General features: G+C 34.9%; 2 long non-coding RNA genes across 7 annotated transcripts in view; one reads left to right on the forward strand and one right to left on the reverse strand.

Annotated features, from left to right (window-relative positions):
• Nucleotides 1–25,463, forward strand: part of LOC137228942 (uncharacterized) — a 544,864-nt gene that overhangs the window by 447,752 nt on the left and 71,649 nt on the right. The gene's annotated exons all lie outside the window — the stretch shown is intronic.
• LOC137228943 (uncharacterized) overlaps nucleotides 1–25,463 on the reverse strand; it is a 172,512-nt gene that overhangs the window by 22,093 nt on the left and 124,956 nt on the right. Inside the window, exons 4-5 of one of the 2 annotated variants that reach the window (XR_010945428.1) lie at nucleotides 6,523–6,630; nucleotides 4,502–5,257 (exon numbers count right to left, since the gene is read on the reverse strand). This is a non-coding gene — a long non-coding RNA (uncharacterized lncRNA). Of the gene's footprint in view, nucleotides 1–4,501; nucleotides 5,258–6,522; nucleotides 6,631–25,463 lie in introns of those variants that run through there. The other variant, XR_010945427.1, reaches the window with a different exon arrangement.

The following is a 25,463-nucleotide window of genomic DNA, read 5'->3' on the forward strand; positions in this document are numbered from 1 at the left end:
CACAAACAGAAAACTTTACTGGTCACCACCTATTTATGTAGAGCATCACTTCTTTACCCTGAAGTTGGTAATTAATGGAAAATTTAATATCTTCCCTACTAATCTCATATTAATGACATTTTACTGTAATCCCGTAGCCCTAGCTAATGATGAAAATGTTTTCATAGAAAAATTTAGGTAATAAATGAGGAAGAAATACCAACATCAGGACATTGCCATTTTTTAATTTGTAATTAAATAATTGTTTCAGGCAGAGGAGTAAACAATTAGATGAAAGATTGATGGGGAACTTTACAAAGGACGAGTAATGCTATTGCCACCAGAATCCATGATCAATCTTATCACTATTAAAAGTAGGACAGCCAGATATCCAGATATTTTGTACCTCTTAGAAACATTATTCCCAAAGTTGAATCTGAGACTTCTAGATAATACTTCCAAGTTAAAAAAAAAAAAAAATTGTTCCTCCATCAATTTAAATGGCATCCAAAGGAAGGACACAGACAAATCAAGAATGCAGTTCATAACACTGGACAACTGTCTTGGTTTTGCATTGTCAAGGGTGCAAAACAAGAAAAAGGAGGACTTGGAGAGAAGAGATCATTCTAGAGTAAGAGACCTCAGAAACATAACAACCAAGTCAATATATGTAACTTGAGCACCAATTTGAACAAACTGATTTTAAATAAATGTTTTGAGACAATTAAGAAACTATCAGTAAGAAATGCTATTAAACACAAAGGAATTATTGCTATATTTCTTAGATAGGTGTGATAATGGAATTGTGCTAAAAAAGAGATGTATACATCATTTTATAGTGCCCTCCATATTCCTGGTAACATCCCTTCCCCTGAAGCCAGCTTCATCTGAAATTATTACAGCTACTCCAGTTTTATTTTGATTAATGTTGGCACGGTATTTCTTTCTTTAGGGAGATCTAAATTTCTGATGTATATAATTTTCCTTTGGCCTGAAAAAAATCTGCAACAAATTCCCTCAGATTTAGTTTGTCTGATGATGTCTTTATTTCTCCTTAACTTTAGAATGGTAATTGTACTAGATACAGAATTCTAGTTTGGTGGGTTTTTTTCTTTTTTTTTCCCAACACTTTAAATGTTTTAATCCACTGTCTTCCTTTTTGCATGATTTATGACAAACAGCTGTATCTTAGCTTTTTATCTTTCTTCCATTTTAGGAAAGGTACTCTGCCACAGCCCTCACCCAGTACCCCCAAGAAATAGGCTTCTTTCAAAATTTTCTCTTGGTCACAGGTTTTCTACAGTTTGAATATGATAGTGTGTTAGTCTGCTTGGACTACCATAACAAAATACCATAGACTGGGTGCCTTAAAAAACAGACTTTTTTCCCCTCATAGTTCTGGAGGCTAGTGGTCCAAGATTAAGGTGCCAGCAAAGTAGGTTTCATTCTGAGGCTTCTTCTCTTGGCTTATAGGCAACAACCTTCTAGTTGTGTCCTCTCATAGTGGAGAGAGATGAAGAACCACCTCTCTGCTGTGTCTTCTTATAAGGCTACTAACCCTCAGTTAACCGTAATTACCTCCCAAAGGCCCCATTTCCAAATACCATCGCATGGAGGATTAGGACTTAAACATATGAATTTTGAGGGACACATTCAGTCCATAACAGTAGGCTGTGATTAGTTTCTGAAGTTTGTTGTGTTTTCTGAGCTTCTCATACCTGTGGTTTGGTACTTGTCTTTAATGTTGGAAAGTTCTCAACCGTTACTACTTTAAATATTCGTCTCCTCCATTCTCTTTTTTTAAAAGTTACAACTTTTAAAATTGTCCGATGTTGTTGGATGTTCCAGTCTACATTTTTTTTTCCTTTGAGTTTCAGTTTTAGAAGTTTTAATTGATCTATCTTCAAGTGCATTGTTTATTCTCTTAGAAGTTTCTTCTGAGAATTCTGTCAAAGGCATTGTTCCCTAATTTAAGTTATCCATTTGAATTCTTCTTATTTTTAATATAAATATTTATAGCTATAAATCTTCTCTGAGTACTGCTGTAGCTACATCCTATAAATTTTGGAATTTTGGATTTTATTTTTCATTAATCTCAAAGAGATGTGTAATTTAATTTTTCCTTGTCCCATTGGTTATATAGGAATGTGTTGTTTAATTTGCACATATTTGCAAATGTCCTAAATTTCCTTCTGTTATAGATTTCTAATTTAATATCATTCTGATTAGAAAACATACTTTGTATAATTTCACTTGAAGTTTGTCAAGGCTGGTTTTTACATAGTTTATGGTCCTTGAGAATGTCCCACATTTATTTAAGAAGAATACATGTTCTTCTCCTGTTGGATGGCTTGTTCTGTAGATGTCTTTTAGGTCGAGCTGATTTATGGTGTTGTTCAAGTTTTCCGTTTTCTTATTATCTTCTGCCATACTGTTATATATGTCCACTATTGAAAGGAAGGTATTGAAGTCCCAAATAATATGTTCATTTGTCTATTTTTCCTTCAATTCTATCAGTTTTTATGCATTTGGGAACTGTGATGCTATGCATATATTTGTTTATAATTGTCATATATGCCTGGTGGATTGACCTTTTTAACATTAAAAATGTCTCTAGTTCTTCTCTAGTAATATTTTTTGTCTTAAAGTCTTTTTTTTCCTGTTACTAGTATAGTCACTCGAGCTTAGTTGTTTCTTTTTGGTTTTTTTGTTTTCTGCGGTACGCGGGCCTCTCACTGTTGTGGCCTCTCCCGTTGCGGAGCACAGGCTCCGGACGCGCAGGCTCAGCAGCCATGGCTCACGGGCCCAGCCGCTCCATGGCATGTGGGATCTTCCTGGACCAGGGCACGAACCCATGTCCCCTGCATCGGCAGGTGGTCTCTCAACCACTGCGCCACGAGGGAAGCCCTCGAGCTTAGTTTTGATTGCTGTTTATATGATTTATTTTTCCATCCTTTACTTTCATTCTATTTGTATTGACTATCTTTGAATCTGAATTGTGTCTCTTGTAGAGAGTATACAACAGGATATCAGTGATTTTTGAAATGTAGTCTGAAATCTGTGTCTTTCGATTGTATTTTAATCCATTTACATTTGACATGGCTATTAGTATGCTTGCATTTATATCTCCCTCTTGGTTTTTTGTTTACTATGTGCATCATGATTTTTTGTTTCTCTGTTGCCCCTCTTTTGTCTTCCTTTGTATTAAGTGGATATTTTTAGCATAACATTTTAATTCTTCTAATAAATTCTACTCATATTTTTTGAGGTTTAAAAATCTACATCAGTGGTTGTAAGAAAGTGAGAGGAAAATAACTATAACCCTCACTGAAGATGAATCACTATCCCTAGGATTTGTGATATTTCCTTCTGGAGAACAGTCAGTTTCAAGCCCTAAATGAATCACTGTGATTTTCAAGGAATGTTACTGATGGGAGTGTGCTGTCTAATTGGATAAGGGGTAAAGGGAGTTGAGAACCATTGTTCTATATTAAGGAGGGTTGCACTTTATAAGTCACTAGGAAATATAAAGAACCACAACATAATGTAGGGCTTCATCGGGATGAAAATATGTTACAAAACTGAGAGTTGTATCAGCAGCAATTCAGCCCAATATAAAAGGAGTATGTGTATATTATACTATATAGATATAGATATATAGATATAGATATATACAGTTTATGCTTGAACAGCACAAGTTTGAACTACAAGGATCCACTTATATGTGGATTTTTTTCAATAAATGTGTATTACAGTACTACATGATCCATGGTTGGTTAAATCCTAGGATGCAGAACCCAGGGATGCAGAGGGCCAAGTTATGGGTGGACTTTCAACTCTGTGTGTCAGCACCCATAATCCACATACATACACATATTTATGTATGTATACACATATGTATACATATAAACATTTATATGATGTATATTTTGTATATATGTAATTGTTACATAATAAGTAATGTTGAAATGCTTAATCCAGTTAGTTCCAAAAAAAACCTCATGGTTTTATATTCATCAGGATATAGGATACTTTAGGTGGATCTTGAATACAGGATGATAAATCAGTTTTTCCAGAAAAACCACAGTCAGTTTACCTGTTTAACTAATTGTTGTTGAGGATTGGATAAAATGGAGAGGTTCTAAGAGTTAAACCTGTTAAAGTAAACATCCAGGGTACTAATTTGGGACATTTCCATATTTGCTCCAAAAAATTTCCCCAGCCTTTTCCACAAAAAAGCCTAACAAAGCTTATTGAGGTACTTGCTTGAGAAACCGTAGCAAAAGGTACCTCTTGTTTTTGTACGTCTAAGTTCTTTACTGATTACCTAGATCATCTCAGACCGCAAGTGGGAGTGGATGGTTGTACTCATGCCAGGAGAATCCCTCTGCCTGACTCCTGTCTTACTGAATAAATACTCCCTCAAGTTCAGATTTGCAGAAACTTTATTAAATAGCACTCTTTTCCAAATTTATCTTGAATTTTTTTTTTACTTAATTTTGGAGCAGTTACGTGTCTCAGAGCTGACCATGTATAGACAATGAAGGAAGTCTGAATTCCTTGCATTTCTAGTTCGCAGACATTCATAAACTTTTTGAAAGCAAAAGCATTATTGCCCATTACCACCAATGGAATATTCCCTATTAGTCTTGCCCACAGTGCCTTTCTGAAGAGCAGACTGAGATTCCCCACTGAGTTTTGAGCTTTGAATTCTGTAAACGTGCAATGCAGTTGTTCATTTGCATCCAAAAAGACATCCAAATACTGTAAAATTAGATTAGACATTTACTTGTAGCATAAGCATTTCCCATTTCTAAATGAATAGACATTGGCTATAATCTTAAAATATTAATTTTTAACTTTTAAATGGAGAGAACACTAAATATTGGAAAGCAATATTTATGTGTTAATAAGATCATTCTCTAAAAATGTCTTAATAATGAAAATAAACTTTGAATTATGTTTTCAAATAAACATAACTCTCACTGTTCACAGGCAATATTTTGATAAAACAATAGGCTTTTCCATAGCGGAAAGAATAAGCTTTTTTCTTTTTTAACTCAAAACTTGTCAGGTTGTAACCCGAAAATGCCAAAAAAATTTTTTTAGTGCCATCACTGAGAGAAGTAATTCTTCTTACTTGGTAATTGGATTTAGTCAATATGTCTCAAAATACCATGATAACAGATCAAGAGTTTCAGTTTCTCAAGTTTATCAATTTTAGTACATGTAGTTCAGTTGCTGACTTCACCGTTTTTTGAAAGCTCCAGTGAAAAATCTGGAAAAGAAGTTAACAATAAAATATTTTTTAAGACAAAGCAGTTAAAGATACTTTAACTCTGAATGTGCTTTGCTTAGAGTGAAGCATGATAAGAAGCGGTAGGTGATAAAGAAATAGCAAAGATAACCACCCAGTAAAAAAAAAAAATGTTTATCATCTGAAGATAAAAACCTATGAATTCTGGTTCTTTCTTTCTAAAATATCTACCACTTAATTCTTACAAATGGGTTCAAGTTATAGGACATACAAGGGTCAGCTTTAATTTTTGTTTAATAATTACCCCTTCTGCTATATTCTGTTAACCAAAAGAAATCACAGGGTTACCCACGTTTTAAGGGTTAGGAAAATAGACTCTCACTGATGCAAGAAGTTGTAAAGACATATTGCAAAGGCATGGATGCACAAAGAGCTAAATAATTAGGGCTCAATATGCATTGTGAAGGAATGAAAACCAAAATCACAATCTAAATTTATAATTCTGGTGATACTTTCATATATATTATGACATATTAAATAATAATAATATAATATAGTTAGTATAGCGTATTTCTTAGCAAATACCTGGCATCTCAACTATATACTTCAGTGGTTGTTGAAGTTCGTTTATGATTTACTTTCTAACAAGCTCTTATAGGGCTAATGCACTATTCTGTTCACTAAATGAAAATCTATATCCTTTCAGCCTTTCTCAGCTAGGATCACAGGAGAGAATTAAGCCTTAAGGCAGCTATTTGGTGTAATAAATTACCTTTTTTCCTATGTATCTAGAATGGTACTAGGTAAGTAGTATGCTCTGGAAACTTGAGAACAAAAATATAATAGGTAAATAAATACAGCTTATTAAAATTACATGCTCTACTTTTTGTAAAATTAATTTGATTTTAGCAAATACATTTTAATATTTAAAACTATTTAGAGTTCTCGCTTTCATCAAACATCTAGTGATCCATGTAATGAATCAGTATTTTGCTCTATTCCTGTTACATAGATTGTTTAATATAGCCAAATAGTTGGCTATATTAGTATAGTATAGATTGTTTAATATAGCCAAATATTTCCCAGCTATCATGTGCATATGTGAATACTACAGTAAATTATGAGGACCTTTAAATCATAAATTCAAACATCAAGGGCAAACATAAAATGGATGTTTGGCACTACTCAGTAATGACACTATTTGTGCAGAAATCTATTGCATTTTTGCTATATGAAAGGATTTTGTACATTAAAAATAAAAATAAAATGTATTTGTCATTTCTCACTTGGGAACTTTCTGTTTAAATGTTCTCTGTACCCCAAAGCAACGTCTGTCTTCCAGTGCCAGCAGCATCTCCATCCAGAGTCACAGCATTTGGATGCCATCGCAGTTCCTGTTGAGGATACAGGACAGAAGATGTAGAGAGGTTCATTGGTCTCAGATTACCAGATTTAGCAAATAAAATGATCAGTTTCTCAGTTAAATTTAAATTTCAGATAAATAACACATTATTATATGAGTATGTCCCAAATATTTCAAGGAATATCATTGTTCATACGGAATTCAAACTTAAGTGTGTGTCCTGTCTTTTACGTGGCAATCCTACATTAACCATGAAAGGCGATGTTTAGGGTTATAGGTTAAGAACTACCTATTGAGCACAAAACCCTATTGACAGATTCACCAGTGTATTTTTTTTTTTTTTTTTAGCAAGTGTATTTTTTGTTGGTTTGCAATGAGCCAGGTCCTCAAAGTTGCCAAATTACAGGGCCCATAGCAGGGCACTTCTGCTCTGGTCAAATGCTGGTGCTTTGCCTGAGTCCTTTCTATTTTTCTACTCTGCCATTTTCAAACTTTTGGCTAGCTCCCTTTTTCATTCTATAACACACCATTGTCTAGAGACAGAAAAGGACCATTTTCCCCCACATGCTTATGTAAAAGCAAAGAAGCCTCTTGAAAAATCCCTCTTGTTCTTCACGGGCCCAAAACCTGAATGCCTTCCCGTGCCAATACCAGTCATTGGCGAGAATCGTGAACATCACTGCTAGTGTAGAACAGTGATGACCCCAGTTCTGTAGGGAAAGAGTGAACAAGTGAAAACTGGACGTACAGGTTGCCACACAATCCTATGTCAGCCAATTCTTCTACTTTCCAAGGTAACAATTTCCTCTCTGTCTTTCTCTCCATTCATTCCTTCAACATACAGTTGTGAGGATTTCTATGTGCCAGGCCTTCTTGGTGCTGCAGATATTCCAGCATATAAACTCTACCAAACTTTCATAGCCCTTTCTTCCCTTTCTTGAATCAGCTGATGACTCCACTTAATAACTAAATAAGAAGATAGACAGAATCAAATGGAAAGGATTCACTTTCTCAGAACAAAATCTACCTGTGTAGATTTTGCCTAGATTCTGCTGCCTGTCTTCTGTAATGGTAGAGGAAATACCGCTTTTTTTAAAGAACAACGCTCCCCAACATATGCTCCAGGTACACATCATCCATCTCTCCCTCTCTACCAGTTCGTTCCATCAGCACATAAGCATGTTATATCATGCCTCCATCTTGAAAACATATTCTCCCTTAACAGATGCATAATTTTTCAGCAACCACTCAATTTCTATATTCCCCTTCTAAGCAAAACTCCTCAACAATATTGTATATACATTCTTCCAGTGCTTCGTGTCACATTCACTCTTTTACCTATTTCAGTATGGCTTGTGAAACTCTCTATTCCATTGAAACGTCACCTGTCAACATGATTCACAGCCTTCCTTTGGACCATTCCAGGGGACATTTTCCTGTCTTCACCTTAGGCCACCTCTCGTGTGCTACGCTTGACCACTGAATTCTTCCAAAAATACCCACTCCCTTCGTTTCCATGAGGTCTCACTCTTATTGTTTTTTCCTATTTTTATTTTTCATTCTTTCTCAGTCTGTATGTGTTATCTCCTCCTCAGAGGGATCCTTTAGGATTTGCTGCTGGCCTCCCTTTTCTTCCCTGCTATACCCTCTCCTATGGTGATCTTACAAATTTACATGGCTTTAAATACCATATATAGGATGATAATTCCCAAATATATATCTCATTGAACTATAGCCTTTACACATCTCATTGATTACCTGATTTTTCCATTGAAATGTCTCAGAAGCATGACAGATTTAACAAAACAGTCTCTTGATTCTCTTTCCTCTTTTCCTAAAAGGTTAATCAGTCAGTTAATAATCCTGTTTCTCTGCTAATCTTTTTCATCTCAGTGAATTCCTAGGCAGGCCACCCAGTTATTTTAATCTGAATTCCTGCTCATTACCACCCATATTCACACAAACACATATATGTAACTTGTCAGTGGCAAATTCTGCTACCTTAGGTTAAAAATACACCATAAATATTTCTCTTAACTCCACTCACACCAGCTTAGTCATGCTCATTTTCCATTTAGAATACGGCTATGGCCTCCTAAGAGATTTCTCTTTTCCCTCTTTCCCCCTTAAATTCATTTTACATAGGATAATCAAATTGATCTTTAATAATGTGGTCATGTAATAGACCTCTGCTACCTAAAGTTCTCCATTGGCATCCATTTTTACTTAGAATAATGTCCAAACTTTTTCCCATCCCTTCAACCTTACCTTATGCTTCTTCCCTTTGTTTAGTACATTCCTACATACAGGCTTTCTGACAGTTGATAAAACACATCAAGTCCTTGCTTTACAGGTTTCGAAGAAGTATTGACTTTGAGTTTTATGTAGGGAGCTTAGAGTTTGGCATATAAAACTAAACTATCCATGCATTCAATAAATTTTTAATTCATGTACCCTTCCCTGGTGCAATGAAACAGCATAGAATTTCTGAATCAGCCAAGTTTGTAACTTTGGAGGAAGTGCAACTCGCTTTTCACATTAGAATCGTGCTCTTAAGTATCAACTCAGGCTCAGACTGACCTCAATTTCTGCAACCAAATGTGACCTGAAACAGAAGGATTTAACCGCCTCCCATTCGTGGGCTCAGCCCCATCATTGCTGCTCATTCAAACATGATGCTGTTTCATTTCTGACTCTTTGCTTAAAATTCTACTTTGGCAGTTTTACTTAGGCATATCACAGGCACTGAAATATTTATTTTTTAAGTGATAACAGTTTTTACCCTTAATGAGCTCTCATTTTCAAATTCTTCATCCCTGTCCCTCAGCTCTGTGCCTTTTATTCCAAGCTCCCATCCGTATCTGTCCACCCCATTCAAATACCCAATCTTATCACTGTTCTTCAGCTTTGAATGCTGTTTCACTCTGCCTTTTCTGGAATCTGACCGATAAGTAGATATTTCCCACGTGTGTGGTTCTATGTTGCTTTTATATTCTATGTTGTTGTCATTCCCTGTCCCAGAAACAAGGGCATTACCCCTAAAAGAGACTTTGTGATTTCTGACTCAGCTCGGAAACAGCAAACAATAACATGATAAATTGCCTGATTCAGTTTGTTGGTGTTATGCCCTTTATTCCTTCAGCTTTGCCTTTGAACTCCTTCTCTTCTTAGCATTCTAGTATTTTACAGAGTAGTAGACAGAAGATGCCATTCTTCATAACTCTTTACCTAGTCCAGAAATGCAGCAGAGTAGTGATTAATGGTCGAATGGTTATGCCAGTTTCAATTTTTTATACAAAATGTTGAGTCACAAGAAATTCAAGAGAAATTGAATAGGTTGGAAATTACACGTATGTAACAAATTAAAGGGTCTATAGTTTCTAAGTTTCTCCTAAAGAAACTCTATCTGAGGCAGTAACTGGTGTCAATAATTTGCCAAGGCTTGGGTTCCATCTTTCAAAACACTAAATAATCCAGTTTTAGGTGATGGAGCCAATATTTTAAAGTGGATGCATTCACCAGATCTACAAATTAAGACATGCTCTTGAAACTGTAAATTCAAATGAGGAGTGTACCCAATCGATGGGTATCTATTTGCCACTCTAAAGTCTCCTCTAGAAATCAACAAAACAAGGTGGTGTTTTAGAAAGAAAACAGGGGGATAGATTGGTTCTAATCTGGGATTCAACATGTTCACGTTTATGATGGTATTAGTCTCCTATGGCTGCACTAACGAAGTACCGCAAACTTCGTGGCTTAGAACAACACACAGTCTCTTACAGATCTGAGGTTCAAAGTCAGTTTCACTGGGTCAAAACCAAGGTGTCAGCAGGACTGCACTCCTCTGGTGACTGCAGGGGATAATCTGCTTCCTTACAGGAATCAGGACCTGGATATTTTGGGGTCTACCCAAAGATTTCTCAGCCTACCACAATGACCTTGTGCAACCTCTGAATCTCAGTTTCTTCTATAAAATGAGGCTAATCAGGATATTTTTGAGAACTGAAGAAAGTGAAAAACATTAAACTTGTCATATCACAGGCAGTTACAGCTCGTAATTTACAGTTGTGATTAGCTTTACGGTTTCATGTAAAACCTCTTCTTGACACTTTCTGTCACGACAATTTTTCAAGAGAAAGTGTTGTTTAAAAAAAGAAGCAATTTTCCATGTTTGTATTTGACTGCATCTTATTGCTGTTTGAAGTATGCTATTACTTCTCTGACATTTTCCAGTTTGGTATTTGGAGTTATTAGAGGTTTTAGCATTTTAAAGAAAGGTAATCGAATCACTGATTGGCCAGACGTAATAACACAAAGGCCAGCATATCTCTTAATGTTCCAAAAATGCATTTTGAGTGGATTGATGAGAATTATCTGGACTTTGTCATTGGAATTGCAGGCATCCCTGTTCTCTCTTAAACTTATCGGCCACATCATCTCTTCCATTACAGGTAGAGTTAGACTTAGTGAAATTAGTACTGACAGTCTGAGTAGGTTAAAGGGGAATGCATCTCTTTTAAACCAGTTTAAATTATATATCTCAAGGTCTCTGAAAGTTCTTAAGACAGCTAAAGCTCTTTCAGAATATCGGAAGTGGCACAGGCTGTCAAATTGGTGCAAGCATTTGAGAGAGAAGTTGCTTCTTAGTAAGAGGGAGACACTGATTGAGACATATCAGCTTAATCTTATCAGAGACCTAGACCAGAGTTTGGAACAGTAAATTTATATCACACGTAGAGCTAAGGAACTTATCCTCTACTTTCGACCATAAACAGTATCAGCTATCTCACACTAGTGTTTATTTAAGTCATCTTATTATAACACCATATTGTAAAAGAGCCTGGCATATTGGAATTGGAAGATTTTTTTTTCATAAAACAAATTTTCATATAAACAATGTTGATGCTTGAGTAGAAGTCTAGACTGTATCTTTACATTGCCAGATCTCTGGGCATGATACTTATTTGTTATGAAATATACCCCGAGATATTTAATTTCCAGATTTTACATGGTTGGCTTACTTTTCATTATTCGAGTCCTGATTCAGATATCACGTGCTAAGGAAATTACTTCACGAACACCTATTCTAAACTAGTATTTCCTACTCAGTAACTCTCTGTAACATCACCCTATTTTACTTTCTGCATAACATTTGTCTCTCTCTGAAATTACCTGTTCATTATTGTCTGTCTTCCCATAGCATGTAAGTTCCATCGAAAACAGAGACCTCTATACTTTAAGTGCCTAGTAGAGAAACCAGGTCCTCTAGGCACTCGAGTTGTCGAGTAAATGAAAGACCCAAAACAATCTGATGGAGGTAAAAATTGTTTTTGGATCTTGGCATTTTATGATTACACACTGTCTGATGTATTTGTATCTCTAGGATTTGCAAACTCTAATGACTTTCAATACTCAAGAGAGTCACTGGAGCCTGGCAGATTCAGAGAGCATTGGAGATCACTGTTCTCAAAGACCCTGGAAAGCAATTCGAGTACTGATTCCAAAGGAGAGTCATAGGGTCTATGTTATCTAGAAACATGACCTAACTAACAAGAGCCCTTCCTAGAGAAATGTTTTTCATTTTTGTGTTGACACAAGATGGAAGGGAAAGACTGTTTTTTCCTTTCACAGTCTTCTCTGATAGAAAGGGCATCAGTTGACTCAGACATATGCTGGAGGATAACTGACCTGCAAGAGATTTTCGTACATTAGCTGAGATGCTTTGTTGTACCTCCTTCTAAAGAATACTGTGAGAAGTTCCTAATTGTTTATTTCTAGAATTTAAACCAGTGGCAAGATTACATTTGGTGTCCCTTCCTAAATGATTATTTTATTCCCTGCAGCACCAGACCATCATGTGAAGTGGAGGCTTCACCTGAAAGAGGAGGCCTGTTAGAAATCAAGATTTCTGTTACTGAACCAAATGTGTGTCCGCTTGCCTGTGTGCAGTAAAGCCAATCTGCCGACACCAGGTTTTGGTGAAGGACAGGTTCATTGCAGGAGCCACACAAGGACTCCTGGGAAGCTAAGGCATAAAAAACCCAAACTCCCCGATGGGTTTCAGGGAAGAATTTTTAAAGGCCAGGTGAGGAAGGAGAGTTGCAGGATATGTGATCAACTAACCAGTGCACAATTTGCTGATTGGTTGAGGTGAGGTAACAGGGGGCTGTCACAGGGATTAACATGACCAATCCTCAGGGTCCAGCCAGTCTGGGGCCTGTGAGCTCATGGTTATCAAGTAGTTAACTTCTTCCATTTGGTGGGGGTTTTAGCATCTGTAAAGCAACTCAGGAAATGGGCATCAGATACTGTTATCTAGGTAATTCAGGAAGGAACTAAAGACTCTGTCACTGCCATATGGCTGATTTACTGTTTAAATCGTTAACAGTTGTCCTGGCCCAAATGTTACTTTTGCAACTACCTTTTAATCATGAATTCTTGATCCAGGCTTCTGTGACTCAGGGGAGACCTGAGAGACTATGGCTTTTCTACAAAAAAAGAGGCAGGTGGAGGACAGGGGGATGGGATCGATCCCAGGAAGGCCCCATAGTGTCCTGCTAGGTTGCATTTCCACTCACAAATTTATACATATATGGATTGAGTGTTTCTAGAAACAACAAAAGTCTATTCTACTAGTTGTACTCATCCATATTTAGGATTGAATTTATCGTACTGTGAATTTGACCTGTTGTTCCAGTGATTTACTAGAGAAATAGGTAGAGAAAGCTACCAAATTGGTGCAAAATTGTGAAATGCATTTTTGCCTCTGGTATCCAACAATCACACTTTTCCTGATAAAAGAGAACTACCTGTCTTCCACTCTCAGTGCATATACTTTTGTAGAGGATAAGTTCACTCAGCTCCAGAAGCAGGCCTTGACTTATATAAAATATTCACATTTCACTCCCTACCCTCCAGTTAGTACATAGATGAAAAGAGAAATTACATCATTTAGAACCTGAATCAAGGTTCATTTGAAACCAGTCCCATCCCTGGATTTTCCAGTTATGTCAGTCAGTAAACACCTTCTTAGTTTAAGCCATTGGGTGGGTAGGTTCATTTTTACATGCAGCTTAACCATTACCAATTAATAGTCCATGTGTGTTACATGTAATACGACTAACTCTCCCAGGAAGATTATGTTTAGGACCAAAGGCAAGGCAATATACAAGTTTAAAATAGATATATTGGGATTGACATGTACACACTGCTATATTTAAAATTAAATGCCTTTCCATGAAAGTAATTAATTAATAAAATAAATATGTCTCAGGAGCTTAGAAGATTCCCAGTTAAGTAAAAGCTAAGTACAAATTTCCTTGTCTATGTCTGAGATTAAACACAGGGTCCCTCACTCCCACAAAAAGTTACAGGTACTTAAAATATTTAAATATGAGAAAAACAAATGTATATACATTAGATAGATGGATAGATAGATATGACAGGAGGAAAGGGAAAATAGTGAAAGGAATTAGTTAGTTTAAAGAAAACCTCACTAAAAATAAGACAAAGCAGTTACAGAAACATACATGGCTAATAACAAAGATCAGATACCTTGTACATGTAAAGCCACAGATTTGTGTTTTATTAAAGTTTTTAAAAGTCAGGTGATCATTTGAAGAGATATTTAGAAAGCCATGGGATAAGAACCCTCCGCCTTGACTTGCTAGGTGAGGCCAACATATTTTGAGCCCCGGAAGGCCAATCAATGAATGAAGGGAAGACCTGCTGCTCCTTGATTACAGCCAGACCCAAATAACAAATGGCCTACGCCTCCTGGTACAGTCACATCTGTCTTCCCCTCAATACTGCAAGCTCCTCGCTGCAGAGTCTAATCACAGTCATCTTCCTAGCCTCAGTACCTCACTCAATTGACACCGAGTGGTCACAGAAGATAGAGAATAAAATATACTAGCCTGAATTAATGAGTACATGAATGAATGAATGGATTGTTTACTTCCTACCAAATTCAAAAGATTGTCAATTTGACCTGACTTGTATCTTGAGAATTTCAGGTCACCAAAATCATAAATGCCCTTCAGAAAGATTTTTGCAAAATTCAGAATAAACTGCAGAGTTGCATGTTCCATTTCTTTGTAAAAATACACTGTCATCTGGAGCACGCTCATTTCTGATAATTCTGCTGTTTGCACATCATCCCAGAAAAAAGAGTGGAACTGCCTATTAAAATAGCTGTATAATCTGCATCTGACATTCCTGAAATATGCTAAATAAATAATGAAAAAAAACCCTGCAGGAACAAAAAATCACCTAACCAAGGTAGCAGCCAAGTATCTTCAAAAATATTTAAATATTTATACTATTCATTATCTTCTCATGCAACTTACTGCTGTTTTTTTTTTTTCCTTTCCATTTGGAAAATTTATGAACTGTGTATTTTCTAAAAGATAAAATGTATATTTAGAAGCAAGTTTTTTACTAAGAAGCTAGCCCTTTTACAGCTCTCCTTTGGGAAAGAAAGAAACTGAAAGAGAGTATTACTGAAATATATTAAAATGTTATCCCATGATTGTGAATGGTTTTAAGACACAAGAAGAAAGTTTTTTGGAATTTTGAAGGCAAGAATAAATTGAGCACAGCCGAATTCAGAGTGTCCTTTGAACTCCAAGCTTTTTATTCTTACGATATAGCCAAGGTAGCATGTAAAGGTTTCAAAAGAGTAATTTTCCTTAAAATGAAAAAGCAAAATCTTTTCTACCTGCCTATAAACAACTCAAGACTCCGCTCTAGTGTAGCCCTAATTCACTTAGATTCTTCCAACAATTCTCTCAGCCTCGACTTTTAAAAGAGTAGCATAAAAGTTAAGATTAATAGAGCAATATTTCACAAATCTTAATTTTAGTAAAAAGTGTTTATTTGCATGGCTCCTTAGGAAGAGCTTTCTTATACTTTACCTAATTTGAATTTCTAAATAGCCTCTGTGAGAGTCACAAGAATAGTCGCCTTTGACCCCTTACAGGCGTCTGACTCCTTCACTCTTTTATCTTATCGTTTGCAAGTATAAGATTCCATGAACCTTTCAGAGAAGACTCTACAACACACACTACCCTCCATATGTGACTACGCAAATCATGAGGAATACCAACTCTTACGGTATCCACTGTGAAGAGAACATGGCATTATTCAAAGCATTCCATAATAAAATATATCTACAGGAACAGTGGTATTGTTCAAACAAAACATAAATACCTTATCAGGTATTTCTCCTAAGAGTATTAAAATTTTATTTTATTTAAATACTGCAAGTGATTTAAAAGCCACACTCTTTAAGGAGTCTCTTTCTGCCGTAGTTTAGGATATACACACATGCACACACACACAGGAAGAATTGACTTCAACCTGACTGGTTGAGAATACAAAGTAACTATAGGTACTCATGCACTCACATACTCAACAACTAGTCCTAACTCTTGTACTTAGTGTAAAAAAATCATCAAGGTTTTATATTAATTCAAGTTTTTTTTAAAGCATACAAAACCTTGCTTAGACCAAAATAAAATGTGCCTCAGTATTTTTTTTAATTAAGCTAATTAATTTACTTTTGTTTTTTTTAAGTACAATAAACTGCATCTGTTTTAAGTGTACAAACCATTGTGTTTGGACAGATAAATAAGTATGTGGAAACAAAGTCACAGTCAAGATACGGAATATTTCTGTCATCCTCAACAGTGTTTCCTCATCATTCAGCAGTCCGTCCCCTCCCTAGGCTCCCAAATCCAGACAACCACTGGTCTGCTTTCCATCAGTATAGATTAGGTTGTATTTTCTAGACTTTTATATAAATGGAATTATACAATAAGTAGATTTTATATTTCACTTTCTTAAAAATAGTGATTTTGAGATTTATCTTTGCTGCTACATGTATTAGTAGTTTGTTACTTTTTAATTGCTAAGTCGTATTTTGTTGAATGAATGTACCATAAATTTTAGTTCATTTTCCTGTTGATAAAAATTTAGATTATTTTTAGTTTGGGGTTACTGTCAATACAGCTGCTATATACCTTCACAAACAAATATTTTTGTGCATGTATATTTTTATTTCTCCTAAGTAAATATTGTGGAATTGCTGGGGCATATGGTTGGTGCATGTTTATTAACTTTAGAAGAAGCTACCAAAACTGTCAGTGTTCAGTAAATCTTAAAATCAAATTTTGTAGGTCCTCTAACTGTTAATAACGTTTTTGGTTTTTATAGGTTTTCAAAAAATAACAGTTAACTTTCTTAGAAGCATACTAGGATATTTTTTGGTATTCCGTTGAACCTATAGATCAATTTGGTGAGAATTGATCACTTAAAATAGTTAATTCTTCCAACCCATGAACATGGTGTTTTCAACATTATCTAGTCTTCTTCAATATTCCTCAGAAATAACTAGCTTTATTATAAAGATTTTGCATTTTTTATTAAATTAACTCCCAAAATCTTATGTTTCATGCCATTATGAAAGAAAATTTTGTTATATGCTTGTTATATGTTGCCAGATTCAATTTGCTAATTTTTTTTTAGTATTTGAGGGTCTGTGTTCATAAGCAATCTTGACCCATCGTTTTACTTTTTTGTAATATCTTTACAGGTTTGGTATCAGGGTAATTCTGGCATCATTTGAAAGAGTTTATAAGTAATTGATATCATTCCTTCTTCAAATGGTTCATAGACTTAATCAGCAAAAATATCTGGTCCTGGTACTTTTCTTCTGGGAAAATTTTTGAGTAAAATTTCAAAATTTTAAACAGACATAAAGCTATTTATATTTTTCATTTATTTGTGTCAATTTTGTTAAGTTGTAGATTTTCCATTAAGTTGTCCCTTTCATCACTGTTATTCTATTTGGACATAAAATTGTGCATAACATCATATTATTTTAATGGTTATGGAATCTATACTGAAAACCTTCTTTAATTCCTCATATGAGTAATTTGTACATTTTCTCTTTCTTTTTGTGTTCACTCTTCCTAGAGTTTTATCAGATTCATTGATCTTTTTAATAACCATGCTTATGACTTTATTTTCTATCTTGTCTTTGTGCCATTTAACCAGTTCCTGCTCTTATCATCATTATTTACTTCTTTTTACGTGAAAAAAATACTTTTTACTTTTTGCTCTTTTTCTAGCTCCTTTAGATGGAAACTTCAGCAATGATTTAATTTCTTTACCATTGTCTCATATATTCATTTAAAATTTCATACTTCTCTAGGCATTGCTTTTAACTCCCATAAATATCGATGTATTCCTCATCATTCATTTTGAAATATTTTCCACTTTCTCTTGTGATTTCTTCTTTGACCCATGAATTGTTTAAATTTTTCTTATTTAATTTTGAAATACTTATGGTTTTCCTGGGTATCTTAGGGTTTTTTAATCTATAATTTGATTCTGTTATGGGCATACATACAGTATATCCTGTTTGATTCAAGTTTGTTTTTAATTCCTTTATGCTTGTTTTTTTGGCCAATCATGTTGACAAATGTTCTGTGTGCACTTGAAAATAACACAGTTGTAGGATATAGATATTTAAAAAAACAATTAGATCACTGTAGCTGATAGTACAAGTATAGGTGATTGGAGAAAATACTAACTTACCATTTTACATCAGTTGATGGGAGAACTGTTTTAAATATATCCTACTATAGTTGTGTTTCCCTTTCCTAATACCAGTTTTTCCTTCATATATCTTGAGGTTCTGTTATTATTCATATACACAGTATGGACTGTCATGTGTTCCTTATGAACTGACTCTTTTGTCATTATACAGTGTACAATTTTATTTCAAAAAATACTCTTTGATATTATAAATGAACTGTACTTCAATTAAAAATTTAAGTTAAAAAGAATAAAATGAGTCATAGACTCAACAACAACAACATACTCTTAAATACTTCATCTAATATTAATAGAACATTCTAGACTTTTCAAACTACTGCTTGTACTATTGATCCTCTGTATCTCTGGGTTCCACATCCTGGGATATGGAGGGCCAGCTGTGTTATGCCATTTTACATAAGGGGCTTAAGCATCCTCAGATTTTGGTATCTGTGAGGGTCCTGGACCATCCCCCTGAGAATGCTGAGGGATGACTGTATGTTATTTATTTTTCATCCATTTACTTTGAACCCGCCAGTGTCTTTATAGTGTTTTTTTCACCGTACCATGTAACTGGGCCCGGCTTTCTTCATTCTTACATTCTCTGCCTTCTTTGTGGAGTGTTTAGTCAATTAAAATGTTCTTTAAATTGAGGTATAATTGATATGCAATGTAAGTGCCAGGTGTACAACATAGTAATTCACAAATTTTAAAGGTTACATTCCATTTGTAGTTATTAAAATATTGGCTGTATTCCTTGTGTTGTACTATATATCCTTATTTATTTATTTTACACATAATAGTTTGTACTTCTAAATCCCTTACCCCTATCCTGCCCCTTACCCTACTGGCAACCACTAGTTTGTTCTCTGTGTTTGTAAGGCTGTTCTTTTTGTTATATTAAATAGCATTATTTTTTAGATTCCACATATATGTGATATATTACAGGATTTGTCTCTGATGAATTTCACTTAGCATAATATCATTCAAGTGCATCCATGTTGTTAAAAATGGCAAGATTTCATTCTTGTTTATGGCTGAGTAGTATTCCATTGTGTATATATCCCACATCTTCTTTATCCATTCATCTGTCAGTGGACACTCAGGTTACTTCCATGCCTTGGCAATTGTAAATAATACTGCTGTGAACATTGGGGTGCATGTATCTTTTTGAATTAGTGTTTTTGTTTTTTTCAGATATATAACCAGGAGTGCAATCACTGTGTCATATAATAGTTCTAATTTTAGGTTTTTGAGAAACCAGCATACTGTTTTTCACAGTGGCTGCACGAATTTACGTTCTCACCAACAATATAGGTGAGTTTCCTTTTCTCCACATCCTCGCCAACATTTGTTATCCGTGGTGTTTTTGATGATGGCCATTCTGACAGGTGTGAGGTGATATCCCATTGTGCTTTTGATTTGCATTTCTCTGATGATTAATGATGTTGAGCATCTTTTCATGTGCCTGTTAGCCATGTGTATGTCTTCTTTGGAAAAATATATATTCAGGTCATCTGCCCATTTTTTAATCAGGTTGTTTGTTTTCTGATGTTGAGTTGTATGAGCTGTTTATATATGTTGGATATTATCCCCTTTTTTGCCATATTATTTGCAAATATTTTCTCCCATTCAGTAAGTTGTCTTTTCATTTTGTCAGTGGTTTCCTTTGCTGTGCAAAAGCTTTTAAGATTAATTAGGTCTAATTTGTTTATTTTTACTTTTATTTCCTTTGCTTTAGAAACAGATGGAAAAAATATTGCTATGATTTATGTCAGAGTGTTCCACCCATGTTTTAATCTAGGACTTTTTGGTTTCCAGTCTTTAGGTCTTTAATTCATTTGGAATTTAATTTTGTATATGATGTTAGAGAGTGTTGTTTACATGCACCTCTCCAGTTTTCTCAGCACCATTTATTGAAGAGACTGTCTTTTCTCTTGTATTTTCTTGCCTCCTTTGTCATAGATTAATTGACCATAAGTGCATGGGTTTATTTCTGGGCTCCCCATCCTGTTCATTGATGTATGTGTCTGTTTTTGTGCCAGTACCATACTGTTTGGAGTACTATAGCTTTGTAATACTTTCTGAAGTCAGGGAGCATGATTCCTTCAGCTCTGTTCTCTCTCAAGATTGTTTTGGCTATTCAAGGTCTCTTGCGTTTCCATACAAAGTTTAAAATTATTTATTCTAGTTCTGTGAAAAATACCATTGGTATTTTGATAGGGATTGCACTGAATCTGTAGATTCCCTTGGGTATATAGTCATTTTAGCAATATTGATTCTTCCAGTTCAAGGACATGGTGTATCTTTCCATCTGTTTGAGTTGTCATCAGTTTCTTTTGTCAGCTTTTTATAGTTTTCCAAGCAACTCTTTTACCTCCTTAGATAGATTTATTCCTGAGCATTTTATTCTTTTTGATGCTATGGTAAGTGGGATTGTTTCCTTACTTTCTTTTTCTGATCGTTTGTTGCACGTGTATAAAAATGCAACAGATTTCTGCATATTAATTTTGTATCCAGCAGCTCTCATGAATTTCTTGATGAGCTCTTGTAGTTTTCTGGTGGCATCTTTAGGATTTTCTATGTACAGTATCACGTCATCTGTAAACAGTGACAGTTTTAGTTTTTCCTTTCCTGTTTGGATTCCTTTTATTTATTTTTCTTGCCTGAGTGCTGTGACTAGAACTTCCAAGACTATGTTGAATAAGTGGCGAGAGTGGGTATCCTTGTCTTGTTCCTAATCTTGAAGGAAATGCTTTCATCTTTTCACTGTTGAGTATGAATTTAGCTGTGGGCTTGTCATATACAGCCTTTAATATGTTGAGGCATGTTTCCTCTATGCCCACTTTCTGGGGATTTCGGTGCAGACGCTAATTTGAATACAATGCCATGGAAAACAATGAAGGCTCATTTAGTTTTCAAGAAAAAAGTAAAATATATGCATTTATTAATAATTATAATTATGTTTATCATGATGTGGGAACTTCAGTGGAATTGATTTTATTGGGACCGTCTATCATAACCATTTACGTTAAGCTATTTTAATTTTCATAATTTAGGAATTAGTAGAAGAAATGAATTCCCTTTTATCCTGGATTCTTTGTCTACCAGTTAAAAGTGAAATTAATGCTGTAATATGATATTTACATTATTAAAACCAAATATATAGTTATATTCATTGAATATCAATATATAAAAATAAAACAACTTTGCCAAGGTTCAGTAAGGACTACAATTATTAGCACTCTTGCCTTCTGCAGCAGTGCTGAGTACTGGCTGGCTGCACATACTTCTCCATTGCTGAATGACTTCCTGCTGCCTTTAATATGAATGTTGTTCTGACAGCTTTAGTCAACCATAAAATGTTACCAGCAGAAAACAGACTAAAATATTCAGATGGTTTGCCTAAGTATTCAATATTGTCATAAATATTAAGCTTGGTTTTTACTCTTCCCCTACATCAACCCCAATTATACTTTTCAAATAAAATTGAGCTACACAATAAAAAGCTTGGTAGGATATGATTAATTAACATCCATTTCCTCCAACAATGGGATCTTCCTCTTAAGAAAGGGAAAGCATGTGGGAAATATTCCGGGTTGACAAATTAGGCCAGGGAATATCTCTCACTAAATAAAAGGGTATATAAATTTAGCACTCAGTATTCAAATGGAAAATATATACCTGTAGGTATATTGCCTACCCCAGTTGAAATACTTATACAAAAGCAATTGTAGTAAAATATCAGGCAAGAATTCCATTATGCTTCGTTTTCATGAGTCAGGCAGTTAAGTGTGCTTGACAAAGGTAGGTATATTTGTGTGGGCTCTATCTCCACATACCAGGTAGCTAACTGTCATGAGCAGCTTAAAGAAATCTGACACACCGAAACCACTATGCCCCAGTGAAGAGTTTTGGGATCCTTTCCTTTAGCAACTGAATATTGAGAGGCTTCATTCATTGGTAGCAGTGCACACCAGAGACACTGTCACACTCGCAGCTCTGCAGAGAATAGCATTCTGAAAGTCTGCTTTTCTGCTAATAGCTCTGATTGTCCTTGGTGTTGGGTATGCAAACAGACAAGCAGAGGCATACAGAGCCAGGAAGTGTTCAGAGTCAGACCCCACAGGCAGACCTGAATCAGAGGCAAGCATACTTAATGCTTCAGTGATCTGAGGGAGGACAACAGCCGTGCATCTATTTTCACCAAACTGGAGCTTATACGAACAAAGCTCCTTCAGATGAATGAGCTTCAGTAAACCTAAACCACTCCAATCATTTTTGTGTCATAGGCAATGAACACAATGCCTGGATCAATAAATTTTTTACTCTTATTGAGACTTCCCATCACCATTAGTACCTTGTTTAATTTAGAAAATGTTCATAATATCTGAATTACTTTCAGATATATATAGAAAATGGCCTTATAGCTCTATCTTTTATGTTGATTTGTTTGCTTAGTATAGAGCATTTCACTTTATTTGACTGGGTAAAAGTAACTGCAAGGTTATGAAGAAAGAAATTCATAATAGTTGAACTGGAGCTTTCACTCTGTCAATGAAAGAAAGGCTGACAAAAAATGAGGGGCTATTTTTCAGTGATAGAAATTTTGATGAAGAATGTTGACTAAATCAGGGGCTCTTTTTTTAACCCTCAACTTAGTTTATCATTAACAGCAGTCCAGTTTATAGGTTTATGTCTTACATTTCATCAGCTACATAAGTAGGAGATATATATATGAATACAAGTGAAAGACATTAAGAAATTCATTTTATTCCTTTGTTTTAAACTTCCCTCCAAATATATTTTAAACCAGAATTTCTAATAAGATGTACATCAGTTGTACTTCTCCCTCATTCCCAATCAGTTCTCTCAATTTTAAACTCTAATCTTGTAGAAAAAAGAAAATCACAAAAGATTAAAAGTCACCTAACATATCACCTCAAAACTATTTCCTATAAAAATGTTGATAGAGTAATTTATAGTATACATTTAATAAATCGGTGGATGCATAGAAAATAGTGCAATGCACATAAAATATGCATTGTAGATCTCAGATGTTGCTATCCTGTATTTTCTGTTTGGTAATCAATATTTTTCATTTAAAAATAGGTCCCAATTATTACCTCATGTCACTAAATAGCTTACAAAATCATCAATAGCCATTTGTTATACGGTATACCTAATTTCATATAACCAGTCAACTAATGGAAGTTACGTGGAACATTAAAGGGTTAAAAGAACACTTTCAGGGGAAAAAAAAAAAAAAGGAGCAAACCCTACCAGAGTGATGATAATTGTGATAAACAATACAGGAATTGAGAGTTGATCTAGATCCAGATTTTTGTTTCCTATTTTGGATCATGAGTTGCCAGAAATTTCCTATTTTGGTCAGGTTGCTTTGAATGACGTCTCTCAATGTTGACTGCAAATTTCTAAATAACACTCTCATCTATGTTTACAATATCTGCTTCCCTATTAACCTAAAATAATTTAAAGAAGAAGCAATTCGTTGCTATTTTGTACCACCAAGAAAAGGCACCATATTGTAGTATATAGAAAGTTTTACCTTAGCTCTCAAATTCATCATCTTTTGCTGAATAGAGACAGTATTAAAAGGAAGAATTGAACCCTGCTTTACTGTATACCCTCAGCCACTTTATTAATGTAAGGCCAATAGTAAGTCTTATATTTTTTCATGATTTATAAAAAAATTAAATAGATGGTAAATGGTTAAAATAGTGTTCTCCATTTGATTTAAACTGCAATTTTTATTGGATTAACTTCTCCAGTAATAATTTTGGCTTATTTAATTTTATCTTTTCATTATAAATTAATTTTCTTAAAGGTTTTTTAAATATTTGGGTGTTAGATGTGCTCATACCTGCAATAATCATGTTTTTATCTTCACCTCTCATCAGTGGATCTCAAGATGCAGCAGCTATTTCTGACATTTGCCATCTCTACTACACCCACATTTAAGACCGGATTTATATGCACCCCAACACTTTTGGATCTTTATATTCTTTGGCTTTCAGGTCCCAGTATACAGTCATGAAAACTGGAAGAAAAATCATGGGAGAAGTGAAACTGGTCTCTAACCACTTAACCTTTCCTGGAGAAGTGAATCTATATGAGAACACTGATATAATAAGTTATCATGGTATTACTCCTGAGAGACTAACTTCTAATGGTGTTCTTTTTAAAGGAATGCAAAATAACTAAATTTAAATTTGAGTGCTAGCTAAAAATAAATTGAATGCCTTGTGTCTCAGCACTTAAAATGTCCCTCATGGGCTTTAAACCACTATCCACTATTATTGAGGGATGACTTCAAATTTAGAAGCCAGACACTTTTGTCATTAAAAAAACCTTTACTATAAAAATACTGCAAAGTTGCATCTAAACTGAAATATTATGGTGGGAATATAAAACCTGTTTTTTTTGCCATCAAAGTTGTCTCTAGTCTCAATCTGAACTCTTTTCCTAAAACCAAAGACCACTCGCTTGATCATTATGGCTGATTTTCTTCATCCTACAATCCAGAGACAGTTTGATCAGTGCTACAATCTCTAACATCATAGACTCTTTCTTACACAAACTATTCCTTAATATCTTCTAAGCCTAGCTCTGGGTTAAATCTATCATCCATTCCTTGTACAGCACTCCTCTCTGCTCCTGTTCCTATTTTCCAAAGAAATTGTGGAGAAATACAAAACTCTAACTAAATCTGTGACTTTTTTTTTCCTTCCAGCCATAGCAGATTAGTTTGATCTTTCCCCCAAATTTGAAAATCTGGACAATATGCAAAATAAAAAATGTATTTTTAATAGTATTGAAGTAGGAAAGACTTGAATGGTCATGATCCTACTGAGATGAAATGCCCTAAAATATGAGTAATACATGCAATGCTGCATTTCCTCTGAAAAGGTCAGTGCTTTAACCATAGCACTACAGAAGTATTAAATCAAAGAATTCTTTATTATGGGGAGTGGTCCTGTGCATTACAAAAAGTTTTACAACATCGTTAGTCTCCACCCACTAGATGCAAGTAACACCGTGACAGTTGTGACAACCAAATATGTCTCTAGACACTGCCCGATGTCCCTGGATAGGGGAGACAACATTTCCCCCAGTTGAGAACCACTGCTGTAGAGCATTCAGTGAATCAAGAGAAGCATTTGTGAACCCTGGACAGAACATTGGGTAGTTTTTAAGGGCTGGGGCACAAACTTCGCTATTCAGGGCATTCAAAATGAGCTC

This window comes from Pseudorca crassidens, chromosome 8 (genome assembly GCF_039906515.1).
Source record: "Pseudorca crassidens isolate mPseCra1 chromosome 8, mPseCra1.hap1, whole genome shotgun sequence".
In the NCBI taxonomy this organism is placed as follows: domain Eukaryota; kingdom Metazoa; phylum Chordata; class Mammalia; order Artiodactyla; family Delphinidae; genus Pseudorca; species Pseudorca crassidens.